Raw genomic sequence first — 26,302 nt, 5'->3', positions numbered from 1 at the left:
CCCAGCAACTATTGTTGCTCCTAGGAAGGAACAATATTACCCACCTTCTACAACCAAGTAATTCAAGATTCAGGAAGGCCAGAGATCAGACTATTCCAGAGTCATGGCAGGACCAGGTCGTAAGCTGTATTAGTTACTTTTTGCCACATAATGAATTACCCTAAAGTTTAGCAGATTCAAACAATAGACATTCATTATCTCACATAGTTTCTGAGGGTCAGGACTCTGGGAGCAGTTTAGGTGGGTAGTTCTGGCTCAGGGTCTCTCATGAGGCTGCAGTCAAGATGTTGGCCAAGGCTGTATTCATCTCAAGGCTTGACTGGGGGACAATCTGCGTCTAAGCTCACTCCTATAGCGGCTGGTGGGCACCAGAAAATCCACTTCCAGGCTTATTCACGTGGGCTTCTCCACAGAGCTCCCTTGCAATACAGTAGATGGCTTCCTCCAGCACAAACAGTCCAAGAGAGAACCCAAGATAAAAGTCACAGTCTTTCTGTTACCAGATTTCAGAAGTGACTCCATCACTTCTGCCATATTCTTTTCACCGGAAGTGAGTCATGCATTCAAGGGGTGGGAATTAAGCTCCACCTCTTTATAGGAGGTGTATCAGAGAACTTGCCGATGCCTCTTTCAAACTACCTCACAATCCCTGGTCTTTTGACTCCAAAATTTCCAACTTAATATTCTGATCTTATAATGCTAAGCCATGTGACACCAACATCAACTTCCATTAAGTCCTACATTTCTACCTTCAGTGGCTGCAAGACAGTGACTTTTGGCCCAAGCCTTGGCCCTCATTTAGACCCAGAAGACAAGGTTGGACCATGACCAATGGATCTGCTCTTCCTACCTTTGAGTGTTGCCTGGAATTAGGTGGATGCAGGGGTCCCAGCTCCTTGTTGTCAGAATCAATTCCAACTCCACAACTTGACTAAAACCAGAACCTGGTCTGAAAGTGTAGAATGGGGTCAGAAGGGCAGGCCCACTGGCTTCAGCACTGCACATGGTATCACGAGGGACAGAGGATGCCTTAGCTGTTGGTTAGTGATATGGAGGAGACAGAAACCCTGTGGCACTGGTCATGAGTTGTTACCTAGAATTGGAGCACAGTGGTGATGAAGGACAACTTTTTAATGTTCCTAATATTCAGAGCATTTGAGTAAGTTCATTTTTATTGATTTTAAATATGTCCCATTGGTTTTATACTGCTCTGGAACTTCTGGACACTGGTGCCAATTAGTTACACTGAAATCTTAAGTACTCTTCTGTGTTTCACCATCTGCTGAGAAAACAATTTAAAAAATAGATTATTACTCTCTCCTCTATATCACTAGGAACTATCAAGAAATACTGGCACATAATAAATAAGTCATCCAAAAGTGTTTTGGGGTACAGACACAGATATCCTATTCATATAAAGATGTCTATTAATTTTGAACACGAAGTTATGTTTTTTTTCATGTTTATTATTTGGTTCTCTTAGGCATTTGAGCTGGTCCCTTGGAGAACATTTCTGGAAGTTTAAGGACCATTCCCAGTTATGAGTAGCAGCCCAGATACCCTAGAATATAATATGCAGGTAGGATAGGTCTTTTCCATTGTTACAGAGAGAACTGAATGCAGACTGCAAAGATGGGTGCCATTGGGTCCACAGGTCAGATCCTCCTACTCTCACCCATGAAGAATAATGTGTAAGATAAGCAGGGTGTCTGACTTTTGAAGCTATAAACCCTGGGCCATGAGGTGAGGCACATTTTCTTATGACCCAGGGGAAGCTTGCTGTCAGCTGGCATTGGCCCAGATTGTAGACTCAGCTGCCGTTCTTGTGGCAGTAGTGATCTGAGAGAACGGCCAATCATCTCCAGTCATGGGCTAAGCGTCTTAGAGAAACTCCCAGGCTGGTGGCTTAGAGATGCGTGACTCCTGACCTGTCCGTAAACAGTGGTGGGAAGGGAACTTTTTAAAGCAGGACTCAAAGGGAGAATTTCTTTCCATTGATTTCTTTTTCACTGTTAACTTCTTTTAAATTGTTAGATTCTTTTCATTATTAAATGTTTTTCCCTTGATCATTTAGGTAAATATTGTTTTTATTTTAAAAATAGAAAGCATAGAAAAGTGTTAAGAACAACATGAAAATCAACCATAAATATACTTCAAAACAATATGGAGGTAGGGAGTGAATGGGGTGGGGTAGGACAGGCCACAGGTTGGTGCCTGCTGGGGCTGCGTGATGGGAACTTTTCTGTTTGCTTTTCTATATATTCAAAATTATCTATAAGTAAAACGGTTTCTTTTTTTTTTGAGTAAAATAGTGAAAATGGTCTTTAAAAACTAACCATGTGGCTGGGTGTGGTGTCTCACACCTGTAATCCCAACACTTTGGGAGGCCAAGGTGGGCAGAGGAGTACAGGAGTTCAAGACCAGCCTGGGCAACAAGATGAAAGCCTGTCTGTACTGAAAACACAAAAATTAGCTGGGCACGGTGGCACACGCCTATAGGCCCAGCTACTCAGGAGGCTGAGGCATGAGAATCACTTGAACTCAGGAGACAAGGGTTGCAGTGAGCTGAGATTGCACCACTGCACTCCAGCCTGGTGACAACGTGAGACTCTGTCTTGAAAAACAAAACAAAATAAAATATCAACCATAGTACCACAACTAAGAGACAATTCCAGTTCACATTTTGTTTTTTTCCCTGGTGTTTTCCCTATGCATATGTATGTTTATATCAGTTTTTTTTTTTTTTTTTTGAGACGGAGTTCCGCTCTTGTTACCCAGGCTGGAGTGCAATGGTGCGATCTCTGCTCACCGCAACCTCCGCCTCCTGGGTTCAGGCAATTCTCCTGCCTCAGCCTCCTGAGTAGCTCGGATTACAGGCATGTACCACCATGCCCAGCTACTTTTTTTTTGTATTTTTAATAGAGACGGGGTTTCACCATATTGACCAGGACGGTCTCGATCTCTTGACCTCGTGATCCACCCGCCTCAGACTCCCAAAGTGCTGGGATTACAGGCTTGAGCCACTGCACCCGGCCTTATATCTGTATTTTTAAGGGGAAATTGGTATCACACTATCCATTCATCATGTACAGATCTGCTGTAAGGGCTGGAAACTTGACATTTTCATACAGAAGCAAAAGTCTGATGTGCTCAAAGAAAGCTTTAACTTAGAAATGTTACTCTGGTTTTTATGGATTTTCTAACAGTTGAGAGATTGGGGTCTTGTAAATACAGTTACTCCTAGTTTTCTTCTTGAAAACTGTATGTAAAGTATATATGTGGTCTTCAAATGGAAGGTTTTTTGTTTTTTCAGCTGTGCCTCTGTGGGCTGAGTGACCGTGACTGCAAGGTGGTTTATGGAGAACTGGTGGGGGTGCAGCTGCTACTGGAAGATGTTCTGGGTAGCTATCATGTGACCATGGAGGGACCCCCAAGACAGCAAGCCACAGTGGGCAAAAATACACAGGTATCCTTGGGGAATCATTTCCCTACTGACCAGTACTGTACTGGACTGAAGGACCTCTCTGCTGGGGAGAGGGACCAGGGAGCCACATTTTCCCACAGCCTCTCTTAGTAGGTCCCAGGACTGTACCAACACTACGTAGGAGCCACAGCGGAGCAGGGATAGCCACTGCAAGGCATTTTCTAAGTTCCATGATCATGGCATGTCTATTTATTCTAATTTTAAAAATAGGACAGCCAGATGCAGTGGCTTACTCCTGTAATCCCAGCACTTTGTGAGGCTGAGGTGGGCGGATCATGAGGTCAGGAGTTCGAGACCAGCCTAGCCAACATGGTAAAACCCCATCTCTACTAAAAATACAAAAATTAGCTGGACGTGGTGGTGGGCGCCTATAATCCCAGCTACTCGGGAGGCTGAGGCAGGAGAATCACTTGAACCTGGGAGGCAGAGGTTGCAGTAAGCCTAGACTGCACCGTTGCAGCTGTAGCCTGGGTGACAGAGCAAGACCTTGTCTCAAAAAACATTTTAAAAAGTAGGACAAAAGTTATGGGAGGTCTGTTGAAACCAAATGAAACAAAAATTCCGACAGGGCACTTTCTTTGTGAGTCGTACATCCAGGACTGGAGTTGAAAGGGCCAGAGGGGCCTGATTGACACGCCAGGTGAACATCTTAGGCCTGGGCTCTTGACCTCATCACTCAACTACTGGCCTATGGACTCGTGGGCAGGCATTGCCTCCTCCAAGTTTATCCCTCTGAAGCTCCAAGGTACAAGAGCCACTACGCCCCTAGCAAAATTGACTTTAAAACAATTTTCCATGTATCTTGGAACTAGCCAGAGACATGTTTGGATGCCAGACAAACTAGCTGGTGTCCCCACTTGAAGAGCTTTTCTGTCCAAGCCAAACTTTCCGAGCAATGCCCTAAACCCGTTATCTCCATTTTCGTATTTTCCTGCCACTCTTCGAAGCATTGCAGTCTGTCTTCCCCATCTTGCTGCTGAAACCTCTCTCATCAAGAGCACCATGGTCCTTGTCACTAAATCCACTGGGTATCTACCTTCCTACCTAACCCCTTGGCAGCATTTGACATAGAGTCTTTCTCTCTCTCTCTCTCTCTCTTTTTTTTTTAGATGGAGTCTCACTCTGTTGCCCAGGATGGAGTGCAGTACAGTGGCACCATCTCGGCTCACTGCAACCTCTGCCTTCTAGATTCAAGCGATTCTCCTGCCTCAGCCTCCCAAGTACCTGGGGTTACAGGTGCCCACCACTACACCTAGTTAATTTTTTGTATTTTTAGTAGAGATGGGTTTTACCATGTTGGCCAGGCTGGTCTCGAACTCCTGACCTCATGATTTGCCCACCTCGGCCTCCCAAAATGCTGAAATTACAGGCGAAAGCCACTGTGCGCCCCCCACCCTGCCCCCCGAGACACAGAGCCCTGCTCAATGCCTCTCTGCCCTTGGCTTCCACAGTATGAGACTCTCCTAGCTTTCCTCCCATGTTTCTGGCCCCCCCTTCTCAGACCCTTCTGTAGGGTCCTCTGCCTCTGCCAACACTAAAATGTTGTTTTTTATAATCTATCTCATCACTGCTAACAGGGCCACATTTTGACTTCCACAGGCTGTAACACTTTTATCTTTGTGGGCTCCTCCCTCTTCCATGAAAAACCATATAAAGTTATATTTTAACACTATGTGAGTACAAAGAAAGATATATTAATATCATATCTTAAAGCATTTTATTTAGCCTAAAAGGTCTTTTTTTCTGATCTAAAAAAATTAAGGCATTTTGTGGGCCCTAGGCACCATGCCTCCTCTGCCCAAGCCATAAGTCAGCCCTCAGTGCTATTAATATCACTACTGTTATCCCCTAGAAGTTGAGGCATGTTCGGATTGCTTTTTGTATATTCATTTATTTAGTCCTCACGATAATTCCGTGAGATAGGTTGTTTCATTGTTCTCATTTTATAGATAAGAATACTGAGGCTTAGGGCTGGGCACGTTGGCTCAAGCCTATAATCCTAGCACTTTGGGAGGCCGAGGTGGGTGGATCACAAGGTCAAGAGATTGAGACCATCCTGGTTAACAAGGTGAAACCCAGTCTCTACTAAAAATACAAAAATTAGCTGGGCATGGTGGCGCACACCTGTAGTTCCAGCTACTGGGGAGGCTGAGGCAGGAGAATTGCTTGAACCCAGGAGGCGGAGGTTGCGGTGAGCTGAGATCGTGCCATTGCACTGCAGCCTGGGCAACAAGAGCAAAACTCCATCTCAAAAAAAAAAAAAAAAAAAAAAAAGAATACTGAGGCTTAGAAAGATTAAGTAACATGGCTAAAGTCACATGGTTAAGGAGGAGAGCAGCTCAGATTCCAACCCAACGGTCCAGCCCTGGAGTTCCCTCATCCTCTTCTCTACTAGGTTGCTCCATTCCTCACCCTCTCCCTAGGAAAACCCATCCACTTTTGTAACTTTGATGACATCCACATGCAATGATTGAAACGTATATATCTAGCCCAAATATCAATCTATCAGACTCATTTGTTCAATTACCTGCTGGACATCTCTGCTTATTCCATCTCAGAGACAGCATGTCCCATGCCTAGCTCATCTTACCCTCTAAATCTTGCCCCTCCTCCTGTATTCTCTGTCAGTTTACCACCACCTGCCCACTTGGCCAAGCCAGAAACTCTGGGCACCATCTTTGACTTCTGTCTCACATCCCATAACCCGTCACTAAGTTTTACTATCAAATATTTTGATGTCTTTCAAGGTTGTCTTCTTTCTCCATTCCCCCCCACCCCCGCAGTATGCCCTTCTACCAGTCCAGACCATCATCATCTCTGATCACTAGGCTAGAATCATGACCTCCAGTTGGATGCCATACACTCACTCTCACCTCCTTCCAATCCATTCACCAGGGTAATATTTTTCAACGCAAGCCTGATTATGTCACTTCCTTTACTACAACCCTTCAATGGATTCCAGATGCCCTGAGAAGAGTCCAAATGCTTTCATCAGACCCTCGTGACTTGGCTCCTGCCAACATTTCTGCCCTCAGTGTCTTTCGATTTGTCAAAGACACCATGCTCTCTTCTGTACTCCTCCCAAACTGGTCCCTCTAGTGGAAAACTTCCCTCTCTTTGCTCTTTCTACTGCATCACCTGATTAATTCCTACTTTTCCTTCAGATTTCCGCTTCCAAACCACTCTCTTTAGGAAGCTTTTTCTGATCATCCACCCTTACCCTGATGTTCCTCTGTGCCAATTAGAGTATTTCTGCTGCAAGTAACAGGTTGTCCCATTAGCTACAACTTAAATTAGAGAAGCATATTAATCATCCATAATAAAAAGTCTAGAAGGAGCCATTTCAGGTTGGTGTAGGACTCAAGCTCCACCATCTAGGGTGTCAGAAAACGTCTCTCTGATTTTTGTAAGATAAAAACAGGAGCAAAAAAGCTTTCTCCTTGGAAATCTTTTTATCAAGAAGGGAAATGTTTTCTAGAATTCTCCTAGTAGACTTTCCTTCTGTCTTTTTGGCTAAACTGAGTCACAAGTACACTTCAGGCCAATTAGAAAAAGAAGTAGTTTTATACGTGCCATCTACATTCCACACCAGAATCAGATGCTTCACCTAGTGTGATCATTTGTAAAGCTGGATATAGATCAAATCGTGCCAAGATCAAAAAACATGCTAGGCCCCCTGGTCCTTCTGTTTGCCTTTTTTTCGGCCCTCTCTCTGATGGATTACCGTCTTTTCCTGACATTCTCCACCACCCTCCATCTTGTTATTTACCTTGGCTCCTGTTCCTTCTCTTGTCTTTTAAATTAAAGCACTTAGGTAGAAAAGATTTCTCATCATATGAACACATTAACAAACAAGTTTTCTTTAAAATTATTATTTATTTTATTTTTATTTCATATGCTTTTATTTAGGAGTATTTAGCTATTTGTAGGCAATAGGAAGTGGTAGAATTTATACTTCCCTGAGAGTCAGGACTCCTGAGTTCCTGCCCAAGTTATGTTCCAAGTTCTATGATCTCACTAGGCCTGTCTCCAAAGCTACCAAGTAAAAGTGATACATTGGCTCAGGGATTTTAAAATTGTGTTCCAAGGAGCCCTGGGGTTCCTCAGAGACACCATGGGGGCTTCTTGAGCTGGGACAGGGGAGTGCAATTACATGGCCTCCAAGCTGTCCCCTTCATGTCACTATGCTTGGTGCTGGTCTGTTGAATATTTGGGCCAGTGCATAAGAATTCATTTGGTGTAAGGGCTCTGAGGATCAAATAAAATCTGGAAATCCATGCACTAGCTGATTGCTGGGGAGGCAGGCTACAAGATTGAGGCGTTACCAGCAGTCTACAGGAACTTACCCTCCCCTGGGTCTTGCTTACCAATTCTCCCTTGGGCACTGACCAACGCTCTTCCTGGCGGACAGGTTTTTCCTTAGCTATGTCAAGAGCATTGCTCTAGGATCCAATTATACCAGGTTGTTCTTCCTGTTTCTAGCCAGGAAACTTGAGTGTCCCGGGTACTGTCACCTAACTGCTCTTAGAGAGCTTTTCTTATAACATCGTGGGATTTGCCATCCTGGTCTGCGAAAAAAAAGCTCCTTTTTCTGTGACTGAGACACTGTGGACAGACAAGGGCCTGGATCTGGTCCCTATTTTATTCCTCACCCTCTGTGCGACCCTGGCCCTCAGATCACTGGCTGCAGGAGAGCAGGACAAACAAGGACCTGAATATCTTCTTTCCTCCATGTCCTCCAGGGCTGTTAGCAGCCCCTCCACAAATATTTACTTAAGGAAAGTACCAATGAATAAATGAAGAAATCATAATTTTACACTAATCTTTCTTATTGAATTATAAATTCTAATTAAGAGAAATGTTTCCTGCCTAACTTCTAAAAGACAAGAAAAGAAACAGGAAGTAGGATAAACTTTAGTTTCTATTTCTTTACTCATAAGATGGGCAAAATCCTCAGTGGAAAGTTATTTCATGGCTCCGCTGTGATGGGAACTTTACTCTCAGGTGTATTGAAAAGCACTTTCCAGAATACAGAGGGAAAACACAAAAAACTCAGTTTTTCAAAGGTGGATAAAATGTTAATATACAAGTAAGCATTTTCAAAATGAATGGTTCCAGACCCAAGCAGAAAGTTGCAGTTGAGACATTCCTATCCTTTCCATAAACTATTCATGAAAAATGATCAACCTCCCTCCACTCTACATGTGCTACAGGCCTGTAAACCATTCCTCCTGGGGAAAAGTTAATTCTCCAAATACTTTGTTTTACACAGGCTGCATGTAAAAGGTTAACCTGTGTTGGTCCATGATCAATAAAGAAGGATTGCCATAATGCTTTCAGCCAGATTGGTGTAAAGTGCCAGGATTCAGAAGTCAGTGCCAGGATTCAGAAGTCAGTTCCAAAGCAGCCTCCGAGTTGCTGGAGGGCCCGCGCGATGCAGTGATATCCCTTGCTTTGCTGAGATTATTTCTGATACTGTGGAAGCAGCTGCAAGTGCCAAAGGAGCATGGGCTAACTCAAGCTGCAAGGCCAGGACATCAACTCTGTCTCTCTACATAAACAGTTTTCAGAGCTCTGTGAGTGAGTGTTGCTGACGCTGAAATATATGGCCACGACTAGAACCCGGGGGGTGGCAGATTCCTGCCCCTTAATCTGAGAGTGAGATTTGGTCCATGAATCCTAATATGGCCCGTTAGACCCATGGGCTGAGTCTCTGAGAGCTTATGGTATTGCAGCCAGAGGTATACATATGGCACATGGGTACAGGTCTGGGGGAGGGCAGGCGTTCTACCAACTCAGGCCCTGGCTGGAATGATGTAGCTGGCTGGGAAGGCATGTTGTTTCTACTATGTGTCTGTTAACAAACAAACATTTACTAAGCACCCACACACACACACCCTGGGCCTTACCAAGCTTAAGAACATTCGCTTCAGGCTGGGTGTGGTGACTTATGGCTGTCATCCCAGCACTTTGGGAGGCTGAGGTGGGTGGATCATCAGAAGTCAGGTGTTTGAGACCAGCCTGGCCAACCTGGTGAAACCTGTCTCTACTGAAAATACAAAAACTTAACCAGGTGTGGTGGTGGGTACCTGTAATCCCAGCTACTTGGGAGGCTGGGGCAGGAGAACCCCTTGAACCCAAGAGGCAGAGATTTCAGTGAGCCAAGATCGCACCATTGCATTCCAGCCTGGGCAACAAGAGTGAAACTTGGTCTTAAAAAAAGAGTGTACTTTGGGCATAGCCAGATTGTTTATCTTGTGAAATTATTATAGTCAGTGTCTCTGATAACTAGGGAATATGAAGACGTCAATATTTTGAAGAATGAGGACTGAAATCATATGCACCCATTGGAAAAAAGCCTCACAATTTCATGTGGCTAAGGGAGTAATAACTGTGGTGAATTTAGATGTTGATATGAGTAGCTGGGAATGGGTTGGGAAACTGATGATAGGAAAGATAAAATGAATGAAAATAATTATCAGAGAATTTAAATGAGAAAAAATATGTTTGCTAATTTCTTTCTTTCTTCTTTAATAGAACTGACATTCTCTACTCCAGCATGAAAGCTATAGCGAGGCAGATAGGAAAAGAAGATGAATTTGAAGGATTTACAGTAAATACTTAGTCTGTTTTTCCCCCCAGTGGAGCCTCAGAAATTGAAATAAAAATTCACCAGGTATGGAGGATATATTTTGAATTTGCCTTTGAAAATGTGATTTATGGCCTTAGCATGTAAAACTACAGACATACCCAAATGGTATTTTTCATAAGAAGTTAAGTGTAAATTGCAGGGCTGTAAATCATTGAATGGGCTGGAGGGAGGGCAGGATTAAGTATTTAAAGGCATGTGGGGTTTCGATGAAGCAAATTACTACCCTTAATGTCCCTGTTCTACAAGTCTGGATTTTTATCATTTTGATTTTCCTCTAATTGATGTGTAATTTCATAAGAATGATGATAGAAAACACAACCACTATCTTAAGCATAAAATTTAGCATGCAAGTATCCACATGGAAATGAAATATTTTTAAAACCTCCCTGTAACTGTTTTTCTGAGAATAAGAAAATGCTCATTGGGTATGTGTTAGATGATCTGTGTGGAGAAGTTGTTTTCCCAAGTCTTTGTTCAGCTTGGTCCCGGGACTCAGACTGGGCTTATTCTACCAGGCAAGCAAAGCCTTGGCTATTTGGTGGTCAATGCAGAGATGCCCATCCACTGAGCAACAAGGAGAATTCAGCCCCCATGCAGGCCCCAGTGCCAAGCTCACTACTTACCCTTCTGAGCCCTGTTCCTTTCCAGCATCCAGGGGCCTTCAACAGGGGGAAACATGGCCTCTGCAAGCATAATAGATAGAGTGAAGGCTTATGGTTTTTGGAAGAGTTTTCTGTTGGTCCTACATCCCCAGCCAGGGCCCAGTGCCTCAGTCTGGTAACTGGTGGGTCATGCATATTCATGTACTGAGTCATAGGCGGGGCCTCTGGGTGCTTATGGGGATGTCACTTGCCCTGTAAGTATTCCCATGACCAAGAGAGCAGAATGTTAAAAGCAAATAAAACCTTGTAAAATCTTCCTTGGTATCTAAATCAAGTTTTACACCTGAGGGTTTCTCTTATAATGAGAACTCACAAAATCGTAGGCACATTTAGAGACCCCAAAAGACATGAGGTCACCCCAGGGATTGAACACTGCTAACCAAGTTAGCAAAACTTGGTTTAAAAAAAAAAAAAAAAAAAAAGATTGTATTTTATCAATGAGGACGTGAACCAGAAAGAAAAGGTGTTGGTCTCCAGAGAGGTAGATCTGTGCCCCCAGAAGCACTTGGGAGACCTAGAAGGGATGCCTTCCTTCCCTCCCAGGAGAGAGCGGCTGAGGGAAAGGCCGTAGTCCACAGCCCTCCTGCAGGAATGTGACATGGGATTCAAAGTATAAGGTGAATGGAGAGCGTGACCCTCAACCTTTGCTTACTCTAGCTTCAAAAACTTCTCGAAAAATTTGAAATTCATATGATCCAAGAGGTACTAAGAAAAGTGAACAGAGAGATGACACTGGTTTTATCAGAAAAGGCCAAGGAGGAATGTTCTCTCCCTACGGGTAGAGTATGTTTATTTTGTTACTTCACAAAATAATGTTTATTGGTTTTTCCTAATTACAAAAGCCGTTCTTATATCAACATTTTTATAAAAACAAACAAAAACCAATACATTAGTGCGATACCCAGAAAATGATATAAAAATTATCTTTTACACCTTGACCCTGTGCAATGAAAGAGCAAGCCTCTCCCCAGCTGGGCATCTCTGAATGCCACCAGAGAGCTGAGTGTGGTTGAGCTCTAGTTACAGAAACTGCCACAAGACACAAAGCACTTTGGTATATTTCCTTCCCTGTGAAAGGCTTTTTCAAAAAATAGAAAACATAGTTTCACTTCAGTTTCAACTCTACTGATTAACTCATAACTGAAACAAAGTTGAAATGAAGGAAACACCTAGCCTCTCTTATTTGTAACATATGTAAGTTATGATATGTCAAATTTACATATTTAGGGCGTGAAGACAATCAGAATGGTTTCCTTCCATCTGAGGTCCAAACTTGGGGCCACTTCACGGCCATGTGACACACAGAATGCAAAGGGGCATCTAGGGTTTCATATTCTGTGGTCACCATCCTGAAACTTTTGATGGTTTCACTTTGAATTTGTTCAAAGTTACAATTCTAGGTACCTAAGGTGGGCAGGAGGCTTGCCCTCACTGCGCTACCCGTGGAACACATGATGGTGCTGCCAGCCTGGGACCCCTGAGATGCTGCTGGGTACGCATGCCTGACCTTGAACCTCCCCTCACCCAGAGAGGAGGGGCACCTTGGTACAGGGAGGGATCTCCCAGGACAGAGGTTTCAGTACTCTTGGGGGTTGCCTTTCCACAGTGGATTGGGGTGGTGGGAAGGGGAGATGCCTGGCCCAACTTTCTTATCCCCAGCCGGGGCCCAGAGACTCAGTCTGGTAACTGATAGGTCATGCATATTCATGTACCACGGGGCTTCTGGGTGCTTATGGGGTCTCGCTTGCCCTGCAAGTCATAGGCGGGGCCTCTGGGTGCTTATGGGGTCTCGCTAGCCCTGCAAGTATTCCCGTGACCAACAAAGCAGAACGTTAAAAGCAAATAAAAACACCATAACAGGTCAAGAGAGAGACTGCAGAAGAAAGGGAAAAGGTTTATCTTTTAGATCTGTGTGACACTTTTTCCTGCTTTTTGAACAAGGGGTCCTACATTTTTATTTTGCACCAGGCCCCTGCATTATATAGTTAGTCTTGTCTGAACTATACTATCTATTCCTAGCTTTGAATTCTGTAGGAAATTCAAAACCTGTGAGCTAGGGAGAAGCTGTCTGACTACAAACATAAATTAGGTTTTTCTTTTGCCTTTTGACACAAAGCCCACAGACATTTTAATGTTAATTAGTAACCTCTGTCTTCACCTAAGACATAGTCATTTTATTAGTGCTTTGAATAACTGAATTCAGTACACAGGGCCCTGTGCAATGACAGTATGAGCCTCTCCCCAGCTGAGCATCTCTCATGCCACCAGAGAGCTGAGTGTGGCTGAGCTCTAGTTACAGAACATTCAACATGACACAAAGCGCCTGTTGTTTATGCTGTGTTTGTTGCATCCAGGCAGCTCCCTTTCGAGTCCTTGGAGAAAATCCACAAGCCTGCAGCAGGTGCAACCATCTGCACATGTTGGGGCTGTGGTTCCTATGAGATGCTCGGGGTGAGGGGCTAGGGGAAGCATCTTTGCTTTGTGGTTGTGCTGTCTTGCACAGGGTGTCTGTCAGCTGTGCCTGCAAAGGGCCTTCAATGCAGTGGGGGGCAGACGGAGGGGAGGGGTAGAGTTATTTTTAACAGTGGCAAGGTTGATATTACCAAGTGTCACTTCGGCTGGACTGTGCTGGCCAATTCTAAACTCTTGTTTGATTCTATAATACTTTTTTTTCTTTGAGATGGAGTCTTGCTCTGTCCTGAGACTGGAGTATGTTGGCATGATCTCAGCTCACTGCAGCCTCCCGCTCCTGGGTTCAAGCGATTCCCCTGCCTCAGCCTCCCGAGTAGCTGGGACTACAGGCATGCACCACCAAGCCCAGCTAATTCTTTTTATTTTTTATTTTTTCTGGATTTTAGGAGAGACAGGCTTTTACCATGTTGGCCAGGATGGTCTGGATCTCCTGACCTCATGATCTACCCATCTCTGCCTCCCAAAGTTCTGGGATTACAGGCATGAGACACTGCACCTAGCTGCTTATAAGACTTAAACTCCATGCAATATTGAGGGGTAAGGGTTGTTGTTTCTGGTTCTGTTTTGTTTTGTTCTTTGGTCTGTCAGGCATGACTCAGTGTGGAGACCTGGATCTCCTCCTCTACTGAGTTCTCCTAATTCAAGTGATTGAGTCCTCACTGTGTGCCAAGGTGCTTTTGTATACATTTCTTCAGTGTAGTCTTCTTGAGACCTCTGTGGACTTGGTGCCTTCAAAACAGGCAATAAGATATTGGAATCCCCACCTACCTACTGTTCATCTTGGCAGCAAGAAGTAGCCGTAGTGGACAGGGCTTCTAAGCAGGGGCCACTTCTTCATGCAGAGGTCACCCTTTGTGGTCAAGGTTAGCTTGGGGCTAGAGGTTTCTCCAGAGGAAGTTAGGAATGGAGAATATTGAGAGCCAGGGGAACAGCAGAAGCCCTTATCCTTTTCCTCGGGGTCTTCTCTTTCCCTATGGGCTGACTGACTTAGGTGTTTAAATTTACATCTGCCAAAAACAAACCCTGAGCCAGGTGTGGTTGCTAACTTCTAGAGCCCAGAAGCACTCTGGGAGGCCCAGGCAGGCGGATCACTTGAGCTCAGGAATTTGAGACCAGTACGAAGAACACGGTGAAACCTCAACTCTACAAAAAATGTAAAACAATTAGCTGGGTGTGGCTGTGCACACCTGTAGTCCCAGCTACTTGGGATGCTGAGGTGGGAGGATCGCTTGAGCCTGGGTATCGAGGCTGCAGTGAGCCAACGTTGCACAGCTGTACTCCAGCCCGAGTGGCAGAGTGAGACTCTGTATTTAAAAAAAAAAAAAAAAAAAAAAAAAAGGAATCCTGGAATACTTCTCTCCCTTGCCTCCTTCCCTCCCCCTCACCTTGTCTTGGACCTTGATCATACAGCTTCTGAATGAGTTTCCAGGTTGTCAGTGAAGATGTGGCATCCAGACCTGGCTCTGGGGCTCAGTATCGGTAGCTGAACTAGTAGTCTCCTGAAAACTGTCTAAAGTGGCTCCGGACATCTTTATTCAGCCCCAGGGCTCATCTTAGCAGAGATGGCCCCACTGGTTCACAAACATTCTGCATCCCTCATCTTTGATGTTTTGGCATTGAAGTGATTTTTAATTGTTTTTCTCATTTTCTCTGAGCAGTTATAAGGCCAATAATCTCCAAAGTGGAATATATATATATCCTAGGGGTGTGGGAAGAAAATACTAGAACTTCTAAATAGATTAGAGCCATATGTAAGGAGTCACATGCCACACTCTACATTGAGGTGTCCTGAAGTGACCATGGGCAGGCAGTCCACAAGTAATGAGAAAATAGTAGAGGCGACACTTCTAATCCTAGTGCATGCTTATCCTCAGCCACACTATGAGATCAGAAAAGAATCTAATCACATCTAACAACAAGGTAGACAATAGAGTTTTCTTCTTCTTCTTCTTCTTTTTTTTTTAGAGAACGGATCTCACTCTGCCACCCGTGCTGGAGTTCAGTGGTGCCACCATAGTTCATTGCAGCCTCGAACTCCTGGGCTCAAACGATCCTCCCACCTTAGCCTTCCAAGTAGCTAGAATCACCAGTGCACACCACCATGCCCAACTAATTTTTGAAAAATTTTTGTAGAGACATCCTCTTGCTATGTTGCCCAGGCTGGTCTTGAACTCTCCAAGTGATCTTCCCACCTCTGCCTCCCAAAGTGCTGAGATTATAGGAATAAGCCACCTTCCTGGCAGACAAAAAAACATTGTAAAAGGTCAAGGAAATTTTTGGGAATGTGGACTGAGATCCATTCTCACTACTGATGAATTCTACCCTAAGTACATCATGCTTTGTGATATTCACTATTGGTAGTACCGTATTGTGGGTAGTTATAAAACATACAAATTAAATTACATTAATAATATAGCATAATAAATATAATCAAAATATAAGTATACATATATTAAAGGTGAGATATCAACAATGTTTTGCTTCAAGAGAGCATAATCCAAACAGTTCTTACAAGAGCATTGTGTCAGCCAGCATTTTCCCAGCAGTGCCATGGAACACAGATTCCTCAAGATATTAAAGCAATAGTTCTCCAAGCCCTTCTTCACTCAACAGGCTTCTGGCTTACCTGACATTTTCCATTCTCTTGGTAACACAAGCCAGCAAAGTGCTCACTAATCCCAGTCTTTGGGTGGCATGTGTTTTACCTTACATCACTGATCATTGCTTGCTCCAAAGCTGTTTGTGCCAGTTTTAATTGTCATTGTATTGAGCTAATTTAATTAAAAACTATGTAAACAAGTATAATAGGAATACAAAAAGAAAGATCTGCTGAGTCTAGAAAAATTAAATTGAAATTGAACATCTGTAGTACATCTAGTCAGTGAAACATTATTAAGCATTAAAAATAAATGAGCTGTCAAGCCATGAAAAGACATGGAAGAAGCTTAAATGCATATTACTAAGTGAAAGAAGCCAATGTGAAAAGGCAACATATTGAATGATTCCAAATATGACATTCTGGAAAAGGCAGAACTATGGAGAGAGCAAAAAGATCAGTGCCTGACATCATTTAGGAGGGTGGGAAGGAAGAGGCAGGGTACAGAGGATTTGGGGGCAGTGAAACTATTCTGTAGTGGTGTATCCATGTCACAGACATCGTCCAAGCCCACAGGATGTAAGTCACTAAGAGTAAACCATAGTGCAAACTATAAGCTTTGGATGATAATGACATGCCTATGTAAGGTTAATTGATGGTAACAAATGCACTCTCTGGGGCAGGACATTGATGGTGGAGGATGTGTGTGAGGACTGGGAGCTTATTGTACTCATGGTACAATTTTGCTATGAATCTAAAATTGCTCTAAAAAAATTAAATCTATTTTAAGAAAGAAAATACAACGGCCAGGCAAGGTGGCCCACGCTTGTAATCCCAGTACTTTGGCCAACATGGTGAAACCCCATTTCTACTAAAAATATAAAAATTAGCCAGGTGTGGTGGTGGGCACCTGTAATCCCAGCTACTTCAGAGGATGAGGCAGGAGAATCGCTTGAACCTGGGAGGCAGAGGTTGCAGTGAGCCAAGATCACAGCATTGCACTCTAGCCTGGACAACAGGAGCGAAACTCCATCTCAAAAAAAAAAAAAAAAAAAAAAAAAAGAAAATGAAAAGAAAGTTTAAAAAAAAAAACCCCTCATTATGTTGAAAGATTTGGAAAACCTCAATAAAAGGCTAGTTGTATAGAAAAAAGGAAAGTTATCAAATTGGTTATAAGACAGATGACTGGAAAGGTTAGGTAAAATTGTGAAATTGTACAAAATGATGTGTTTGGATTTTCATGGTTTTTAAGTTTTCCCTCTCTGAAATCAAACAAAACTAGAAACTATAGGCCATGCCCTATATATCATGATTTATAGAAGAAAGATGGTGCCGCACTCCAGTCAGTGGGTACATGCAAAGCAAAGGCCTCGGCTCTGTGGTAGATGACCGGCAAATATTTTTAAATTTACGTATTTTTAAGTTAATGTTTTAGATAGTATATGTTATTTGTAAAGCATTCTCTGCTTTTCTGCCTTAACTTTTTTTTTTTTTTTTTTTTTTTTAACTAACCAACTAACTCTTAGTCTTGATTGCATTAGATAAGAGCAGGATTTCCACTGTGTTTTTCAGGGTCGGTGGAGAAGAGTTTGTTCATTTGTCTTTTGTTCAGAATAGGTGTGGGAAACTCAGGGTAAATATTGCTAAACAGTTTTCTCTACTCTAGAGCCTTTACCATCCAACTATGCACTGTGTATCTCCAGAAGACCGAGAGAGAATATGCAACTTTTTAAATTGATTCTAAATTTTATTTGACCACCGAACCTTTTTCTCTCCTTAGAAACATTTATTATCAACGTGAGGAATTAGTGTTCTGGGGAGCAGTTTGAAAACCAGAGGAGTACAAGATGCATGCATACTCTGCAAGGAGGCTTTCAACCTACCCACTTATTGGGGTGCCCCAGCTGGTGGGAGAACGGCCTTGATTGGCAGCTGCATGCCTTCAAGTTTCAGTTCTGCCTTGGTTTGGGACCCAGGAACTACTGAGGCACCAAAGGCTAGTGGTTGTGTTGGGGAGGTGGAATGTTACCCAGCCAAGATGTCCTTCCTAGAGGGAGTAGGCTGGGTGATGGTGTGCAGAGAGGGAGGGGAAGTGGTTTGGCTAACAGGAAGTCAAAGTTTCCTCTAGTCAAATGACCTGGAACAGTAAGAGGAGAGAATGGAGTCCTAACTTAACCCCCAGTGTGCTGTCTCCTTCCTACTTCTGTGCTTTTGTCAAAAACTGCTGCCTTCTCCTCCTAAAGAAGCCAAGACCAAACACACACTGAAAAGGAGACACATTTAGAGACAGCTGACTCCTCTTTGCCAGGAGTTCCTTCTTTTGGATGGATTCTGCTCTCTCTGGCTCCCTGACTCCTGGCTGCAGATGCAAAGGCATGTCTGAACCTGAATTCATGAGCAAGAAGAGTGTGGCCCAGCACTCTGTTAAGTCGGCTGAACGCAGAGCTAAACCCAGAATCAGCTCACTGGGCATTTGCCAGGTGAAGGCCCCAAACTAGAAGTGTGCCACAGATGTGGTCCCTCACCAGGCTTATCTGAGAGCTGGAGGCCTGCCACAACAGCACCCTGGAAAAAATATCCAACTTCTCCTCTGAAGTACACGTGAGCCCTGTGTTGTCATAGCTGAGACTTTTAAAAAGTCTTAAACATCTTAAGAAATGTGAATTACTGAGCACATTAGCTCCTGGATTTTCTATTTCAGCCGTGTTGGGACAGTGGCGATATGTCTCCTGGCCTTTATTTCCTAAAGGAAAAGCAAAAACAGATTTATATGTTTATTAGGGAAAGTAGGAACATGGAATCACGTTTCCTTTTTTTTTTTTTTTTAAGACGGAGTCTTGCTCTGTCACCAGGCTGGAGTGCAGTGGCGTAATCTCGGCTCAACCTCCGCCTTCTGGGTTCAAACGATTCTTCCGCCTCAGCCTCCCTAGTAGCTGGGACCACAGGCGCGTGCCACCACGCCCAGCTAATTTTTTTTTTAGTGGAGATGAGATTTCACCATGTTGGCCTGAATCGTCTCGATCTCCTGACCTCATGATCCGTCTGCCTCGGCCTCCCAACGTGCTGGGATTACAGGCGTGAGCCACCGTGCCCGGCCAGAATTCCATTTTCAAAACCAGGACACAGCAGTAAATAGTGTAAGTACAAATACCAGAGGCTCTTGCTCTTTCGTGCCCACGTTTCTGGGTGGACTGTGCCAGGTGCTTGTTCTTGTGGGCACTGAGCCTCCTGTCAGTAAATTGAGTGTGCAGATAGGAAGACTCATCTGAAATTAGTAACAGCTGGGGCGGGAGCAGGCTGGCAGGTGTTCCTGCTGTTGGCTGGCACCCCCATTAGCAGCAAACGGAGCCAGGTGGAGCGTGGCTCCTAAGTCCGACTCCACAGATCGCGTCCCTTCAGCATGCCCCTGGGACCACGCTAAGGAGGTAGGCTCTGTCCAGCCAGTTCTTACCGACGTAATTAACATGTGCATGTGCTTTTGCTCTTCCATGTGGAAGTCAAGCAGCGTGGACATTCTCACAGCTTTCTACCACTGTCATGTTATTTTTAAATATCTTATTTTTAACAGATAATAGATGCACATGGCTCAAAACTCAAAATCATGAAAAATATACATGTAGAGTCTAGTTGTCACCATGGACTTCCTTGCACCCTAGTCTGCCGCCTGTATGTAACCACTTTCATTAGTGTTCTATATATCCTTTCAGTGATTCTTTATGCATCTATTCATTCTTCCATTCAACTATTCAATATATATTTACATTCTTTCATTATAGGGACTATGCTCTATCCTAGGCTACTATATTTTAGGAACTACTTTAGGAATACATTCTTCCTTTCATGGAGCCAAAATTCTTCCTTGCATTGGGTTTATAACCTGGGAAGGGGTAGACAAGCGATAACATAAGAAAACAGAAAATAATGGAGTAAGGGAGGGCGGTGTTACAGAGGTTTGAAAAGGGCCCATTGCAATTTTAAATAGGGTGATTAGAGTAGACCTCACTGAGGGAGTGATGTTTTGAGCAGAAGTTTGAAATAAGGTGAGGAATTGAGCTATGAGGGTATCCGAGGGAAGAGCATTCCAGACAGAAGGAACAAGTCATACAAAGGGCCTACGCAGAGCATGCCTATTATATTCAAGGAATAGCAAGGACCTACCTGGGACTGAAGGGGAGACCGTGAGGGAGAGAAAGCAGTAAGCATTGAAGTCAGAGAGGGCGGGGAAAGGAGAACGGACCATGCAAAGCCTTTTCAGGCTTGTGTTTACTCTGAATGCAGTGGGGACCCAGTCTCAGATTCTGAGCGTCATGATCTGGCTTACATATTGACAGAATCTCTCTGGCTAAGGTGTAGAGAATAGGCTGTGAAGGAAGAAAAGGTGAAAAAAGAAAGAAGCGGGTATGGAGGTTATTGCAAGGAGTGATGGTGCCTTAAAGTCGGGAGCAGTAGAAATAGTCCGTGGTCAGACTTCGGGCTTATTGTGAAGTAAGCACTAATGGGTTGAGTGTTATTAGGTGTGGGAGAAAGAGAAGAGTTAATTAGGATGCTAACATTTTCAACTGGGAAGACATTGGGAAGACAAATTTCTATCAGCTGAGAGGAAAACTGAAAAGCAAGTTAGGGAGGGAAGACTGGGAATTTGATTATGCACAAATTAAGTTTTAAATGCCTTTTAGACATCCAAGAAGACATGCCAAGTGGGTATTGGATCTAAATTTGCGAGTTGTCAGGATATGAATGGTATTTAGCTGTGAGACGAGATGAGAATGCCAAGGGAGTGAATATATATAGAAGTGAGGAGGTGGACCAGCGCTGAGCCCCGGGACACTCTAATGTTAACAGTTGAGGGTGGCGGGGGAAGAGAAATGGCAAAAGACGTCTAGAGGAAATAGAAGGAACAAACAGGAAAACTAGGGCACTGCAGTCTCCCAATGCCTAGTGAAGGGCGTTTCTCAAGCAGGAGAAAGTGACAAGTTGTGTGAAACACTGCTGGTGGTTGATTATAACCACTGGCTTTAGCCATGTGAAAATCACTGGTGTTTATGCCAAAATCAGTTTCAGTGAAGTGGTGGAGGTGAAAACCAGGTAAGTGGGCTTAAGAGGGAATTCGTAAGAAGTCGAAGACAGTTTTAAGTGTAGACTTCTTTTTCTACGAGTTTTGCCACAAAAGGGTACAAAGAAATGAGGCAATAACTAATGGGTATAGTGGGGTCAAGAATAAGGTTTTTACGAGATAGGAGAAATAATGCGTACTATTGTGAGTGATCCGGGAAAGAGTGAAGAAATGATAGAGAAGAAAGGGGAATTTCTGGGGTAGTAATCCTAGTAGGCTTGAGGGGATAGCCTCCCTCTTTGTTATCATTGTAGTTATGATAAAGTATAATAAAAAAGCAAAAAAAAAAAAAAAGAGGCATTTCTTATAAAAGGTGGCGTTTTATGGCCACTGTTCCGCACCTTGCATTTTTCTAACAATCTGTGCTGCTTTTCATAGCAGTATGTGGAGAATTTTCTTTTTTCACAGCTGCATACTATTTCATTGGAAGGCTATGCCATAGTTTAATTAACTATGCCCTGAAGGGTGGACACCTGTGTGCTTCTAAGCTTTTGCTGTCATAAGCAATGTTTCTCTGAATAACTCTGGTCTTTAAAAATAATTTTTTTTTCTTTTAGAGAGGGGGTCTCAACCTGTTCCCCAGGCTAGAGTGCAGTGATGTAATCATGGTTCACTATAGCCTTGACCTCCTGGCCTCAAGGGATTCTCCCACCTTACCCTCCCAAGTAGCTAGGACTACAGGCATTTCACCACCAAGCCTGTCTATTTTAAATGTTTTGTAGAGATGGAGTCTCACTATGTTGCCCAGGCTGGCCTGAACTCTTGGCCTCAAGTGAACTTTGTAGAAACCTCATCTCATCTGTGTTAGCCATATTGCTGCTTCAATCTTAGAGCTAAAGTTCAGTCTATCAACATCTCTTTTTTTTTTTCTTTTTTAAAATTTTACTTTAAGTATAATCATTACATAGCTATCCACGTGCCATGGTGGTGGGCTGCATCCCTCACCCTGTCATCTATATTTGATATTTCTCCTAATGCTATCCCTCCCCAGCCCCCTACCCCCGACAGGCCCCAGTGTGTGATGTTCCCCTTCCTGTGTCCATGTGTTCTCATTGTTCAGCTCTCACTTACAAGTGAGAACATGTGGTGTTTGGTTTTCCATTCTTGTATTAGTTTGCTAAGAATGATGGTTTCCAGCTTTATCCATGTCCCTGCAAAGGACATGAACTCATCCCTTTTTACATCTGCATAGTATTCCATGGTATATATGTGTCACGTTTTCTTTATCGAGGCTATCATTGATGAGCATTTGAGTTGGTTTCAAGTCTTTTGTATTGTGAAAAGTGCCACAATAAACATACATATGCATGTGTCTTTATAATAGAATGATTTGTAATCCTGTGGGTATATACCCAGTAATGGGATTGCTGGGTCAAATAGTATTTCTATCTCTAGATCCTTGAGGAATTACCACACTGTCTTCCACAATGGTTGAACTAATTTACACTCCCACCAACAGTGTAAAAGTGTTCCTATTCCTCCACATACTCTCCAGCAACTGTTGTCTCCTGACATTTTAATGATTACCATTCAAACTGGTATGAGATGGTATCTCATTGTGGTTTCGATTTGCATTTCTCTAATGACCAGTGATGATGAGCTTTTTTTGATATGTTGGTTGGCTGCATAAATGTCTCCTTTTGAGAAGTGTCTGTTCACGTCCTTTGCCCACTTTTTGATGGGGTTGCTTGCTTTTTTCTTGTAAATTTGTTTAATTTCTTTGTAGATTCTGGATATTCGCCCTTTGTCAGTTGGGTAGATTGAAAAAATGTTCTCCCATTCTGTAGGTTGCCTGTTCACAAATGATAGTTTATTTTGCTGTGCAGAAGCTCTTTAGTTTAATTAGATCCCATTTGTCTGTTTTGGCTTTTGTTGTTATTGCTTTTTCAGTCAGGAATTCTTGCCCATGCCTATGTCCTAAATAGTATTGCCTAGGTTTTCTTCTAGAGTTTTTATAGTGTTAGGTCTTATGTTTAAATCTTTAATCCATCTGGAGTTAATTTTTGTATAAGGTGTAAGGAAGGGGTCCAGTCTCAGCTTTCTGCATGTGGCTAGCCAGTTTTCCCAACACCATTTATTAAACAGGGAATCCTTTCCCCATTGATTGCTTTTGTCAGGTTTGTCAAAGATCAGATGGTTGTAGATGTGTGGTGTTACTTCTGAGGCCTCTGTTCTGTTCCATTGGTCTATATCTTGGTTTTGGTACCAGTATAATGCTGTTTAGATTACTGTAGCCTTATAATATAGTTTGAAATCAGGAAGCATGATGCCTCCAGCTTTTTTTGTTCATTTTTATTTTTATTTTTAATTTTACTTAGGATTTTTTGGTTCAATATGAAATTTAAGATGGTTTTTTTCTTATTCTGTGAAGGAAGTCAATGGCAGCTTGATGGGGATAGCATTGAATCTAGAAATTACTTTGGGCAGTATGGCCATTTTCATAATATTGATTCTTCCTAACCATGATTATGGAATGTTTTTCCATTTGTTTGTGTCCTCTCTCATTTCCTTGAGCAGTGGTTTGTAGCTCTCCTTGAAGAGGTCCTTCACATTCCTTGTAAGCTGTATTCCTAGGTATTTTATTCTCTTTGTAGCAATTGTGAATGGGAGCTCACTCATGATTTGGCTCTCTGTTATTGGTGTATAGGAATGCTTGTGATTTTTGCACATTGATTTTGTATCCTGAGACTTTGCTGAAGTTGCTTATCAGCTTAAGGAGATTTTGGGCTGAGATGATGGAGTCTTCTAAATATACAATCATGTCCTCTGCAAAAAGAGACAACTTGACTGCCTCTTTTCCTAATTGAATACCTTTATTTCTTTTTCTTGCCTGATTGCCCTGGCCAGAACTTCCAATACTATGTTGAATAGAAGTGGTGAGAGAGGGCATGCTTGCTTTGTGCAAGTTTCATAGGGAATGCTTCCAGTTTTTGCCCATTTAGTATGTTATTGCCTGTGGGTTTGTCATAAATAGCTCTTAATATTTTGAGATATGTTCCATTGATACCTAGTTTATTGAGAGTTTTTAGCATAAAGTGCTGTTGAATTTTGTCGGAGGCCTTCTCTGTACCTATCGTGGTTTTTATCTTTGGTTCTATTTATTTGATGGATTACATTTATAGATTGGCGTATCTTGAACCAGCCTTGCATCCCAGGGATGAAGCCAACTTGATCATGATAGATAAGCTTTTTGATGTGCTGCTGGATTTTGTTTGCCAGTATTTTATTGAGGATTTTTGCATTGATGTTCATCAGGGATATTGTCCTGAAATTTTCTTTTTTAGTTGTGTCTCTGCCAGGTTTTGATATCAGGATGATGTTGGACTAATAAAATGAGTTAGAGAGGAGTTCCTCTTTTTGTATCATTTGGAATAGTTTCAGAAGAAATGGTACCAGCTCCTCTTTGTACTTCTAGTGGAATTTGGCTGTGAACCCATCTGGTCCTGGACGTTTTTGGTTGGTGGGCTATTAATTGCTGCCTCATTTTCAGATCTTGTTATTGGTCTATTCAGGGATTTGACTTCTTCTGCTTTAGTCTTGGGAGGGTGTAATGTCCAGGAATTTATCTGTTTTTTCTAGATGTTCTGGTTTATCTGTACAGAGGTGTTTATTGTGTTCTCTGATGGTAGTGTGTATTTCTGTGGGATTGGTAGTGATATCCCCTTTAACATTTTTTTTATTGCATCTATTTGATTATTCTCTTTTTTCTTCTTTAGTAGCCTGGCTAGCAGTCTATCTATTTTATTGATCTTTAAAAAAAACCAGGCCCTGGGTTCATTTATTTTTTGAAGGCTTTGTGTGTGTGTGTGTGTGTGTGTGTGTGTGTGTGTGTGTGTGTATGTCCTTCAGTTCTGCTTTGATCTTAGTTCTTTCTTGTCTTCTGCTAGATTTTGAATTTGTTTGATCTTTCTCCTCTAGTTCTTTTAATTGTGATGTTAGGGTGTCAATTTTAGATCTTTCCTTGTTTCTCTTGTGGACATTTAGTACTATAAATTTTCCTCTATACACTGCTTTAAATGTGTCCCAGAGATTCTGGTACATTGTGTCTTCATTCTCATTGGTTTCAAAGAACATCTTTATTTCTGCCTTCATTTCATTATGTATTCAGTAGTCATTCAGGAGAAGGTTGTTCAGTTTCCATGTAGTTGTGTGATTTTGAGTGAGTCTCTTAATCTTGAGTTCTAATTTGATTGCACTGCAGTCTGAGAGATTGTTATGATTTCCATTTTTTTTTGCATATGCTGAGGAATGTTTTACTTCCAATTATGTGATCAATTTTAGAATAAGTGCAATGTGGTGCTGAGAAGAATGCATATTCTGTGGATTTGCGGTGGAGAGTTCTGTAAATGTCTATTAGGTCTGCTTGGTCCAGAGCTGAGTTCAAGTTCTAGATATCATTGTTAATTTTCTGTCTTGTTGATGTGTCTAATACTGACAGTGGGGTGTTAAAGTCTTCCACTATTATTGCGTAGGAGTCTATGTCTCTTTGCAGGCCTCTAAGAACTTGCTTTATGGATCTGGGTGCTCCTGTGTTGGGTGCATGTATATTTAGGATAGTTAACTCTTCTTGTTGCATTGATCCCTTTACTATTATGTAATATCCTTCTTTGTCTCTTTTGATGTTTGTTAGTTTAAAGGCTGTCTTATCAGAGACTAGGATCACAACCTTTCCTATTTTTTGCTTTCCATTTGCGTAATAAATCTTCCCCCGTCCTGTTATTTTGAGCCCATGTGTTTCTTTGCAAGTGAAATGGGTCCCTGAATACAGCACACTGATGGTTCTTGACTGTTTATCCAGTTTGCCAGTCTGTGTCTTTTAATTAGGGCATTTAGCCCATTTACATTTAAGATTAATATTGTTATGTGTGAATTTGATCCTGCCATTATGATGCTAGCTGGTTGTTTTGCCCGTTAGTTGATGCAGTTTCTTCATAGTGTTAATGGTCTTTACAATTTGGTATGATTTTGCAGTGGTTGGTATCAGTTGTTCCTTTCTGTGTTTAGTGCTCCTTCAGGAGCTCTTGTAAGGCTGGCCTAGTGGTGATGAAATCTCTTTGCAGTTGCTTGTCCATGAAGAATTTTATTTCTCCTTAGCTTATGAAGCTTAGTTTGGCTGGATATAAAATTCTGTGTTGAAAATTCTTTTCTTTAAGAATGTTGAATATTGGCCCTCACTCTCTTCTGGCCTGTAGGGTTTCTGCTGAGAGATCTGCTGTGAGTCTTATGGGCTTCATTTTTTGGGTAACCTGATCTTTCTCTCTGCCTGCCTTTAGCATTTTTCTATCATTTCAACCCTGGTGAATCTGATGATCATGTATATTTG

At 42.5% G+C, this 26,302-nt stretch overlaps 1 pseudogene; it reads left to right on the top strand.

The window, feature by feature from the left end:
- Positions 1-26,302, top strand: part of LOC120363281 (coiled-coil domain-containing protein 162-like) — an 84,763-nt pseudogene that overhangs the window by 5,746 nt on the left and 52,715 nt on the right.

This window comes from Saimiri boliviensis, chromosome 4, assembly GCF_048565385.1.
Source record: "Saimiri boliviensis isolate mSaiBol1 chromosome 4, mSaiBol1.pri, whole genome shotgun sequence".
Lineage (NCBI taxonomy): Eukaryota > Metazoa > Chordata > Mammalia > Primates > Cebidae > Saimiri > Saimiri boliviensis.
The sequence above is the reverse complement of the archived record's forward strand: the minus strand, read 5'-3'. Positions and strand labels throughout refer to the sequence as shown.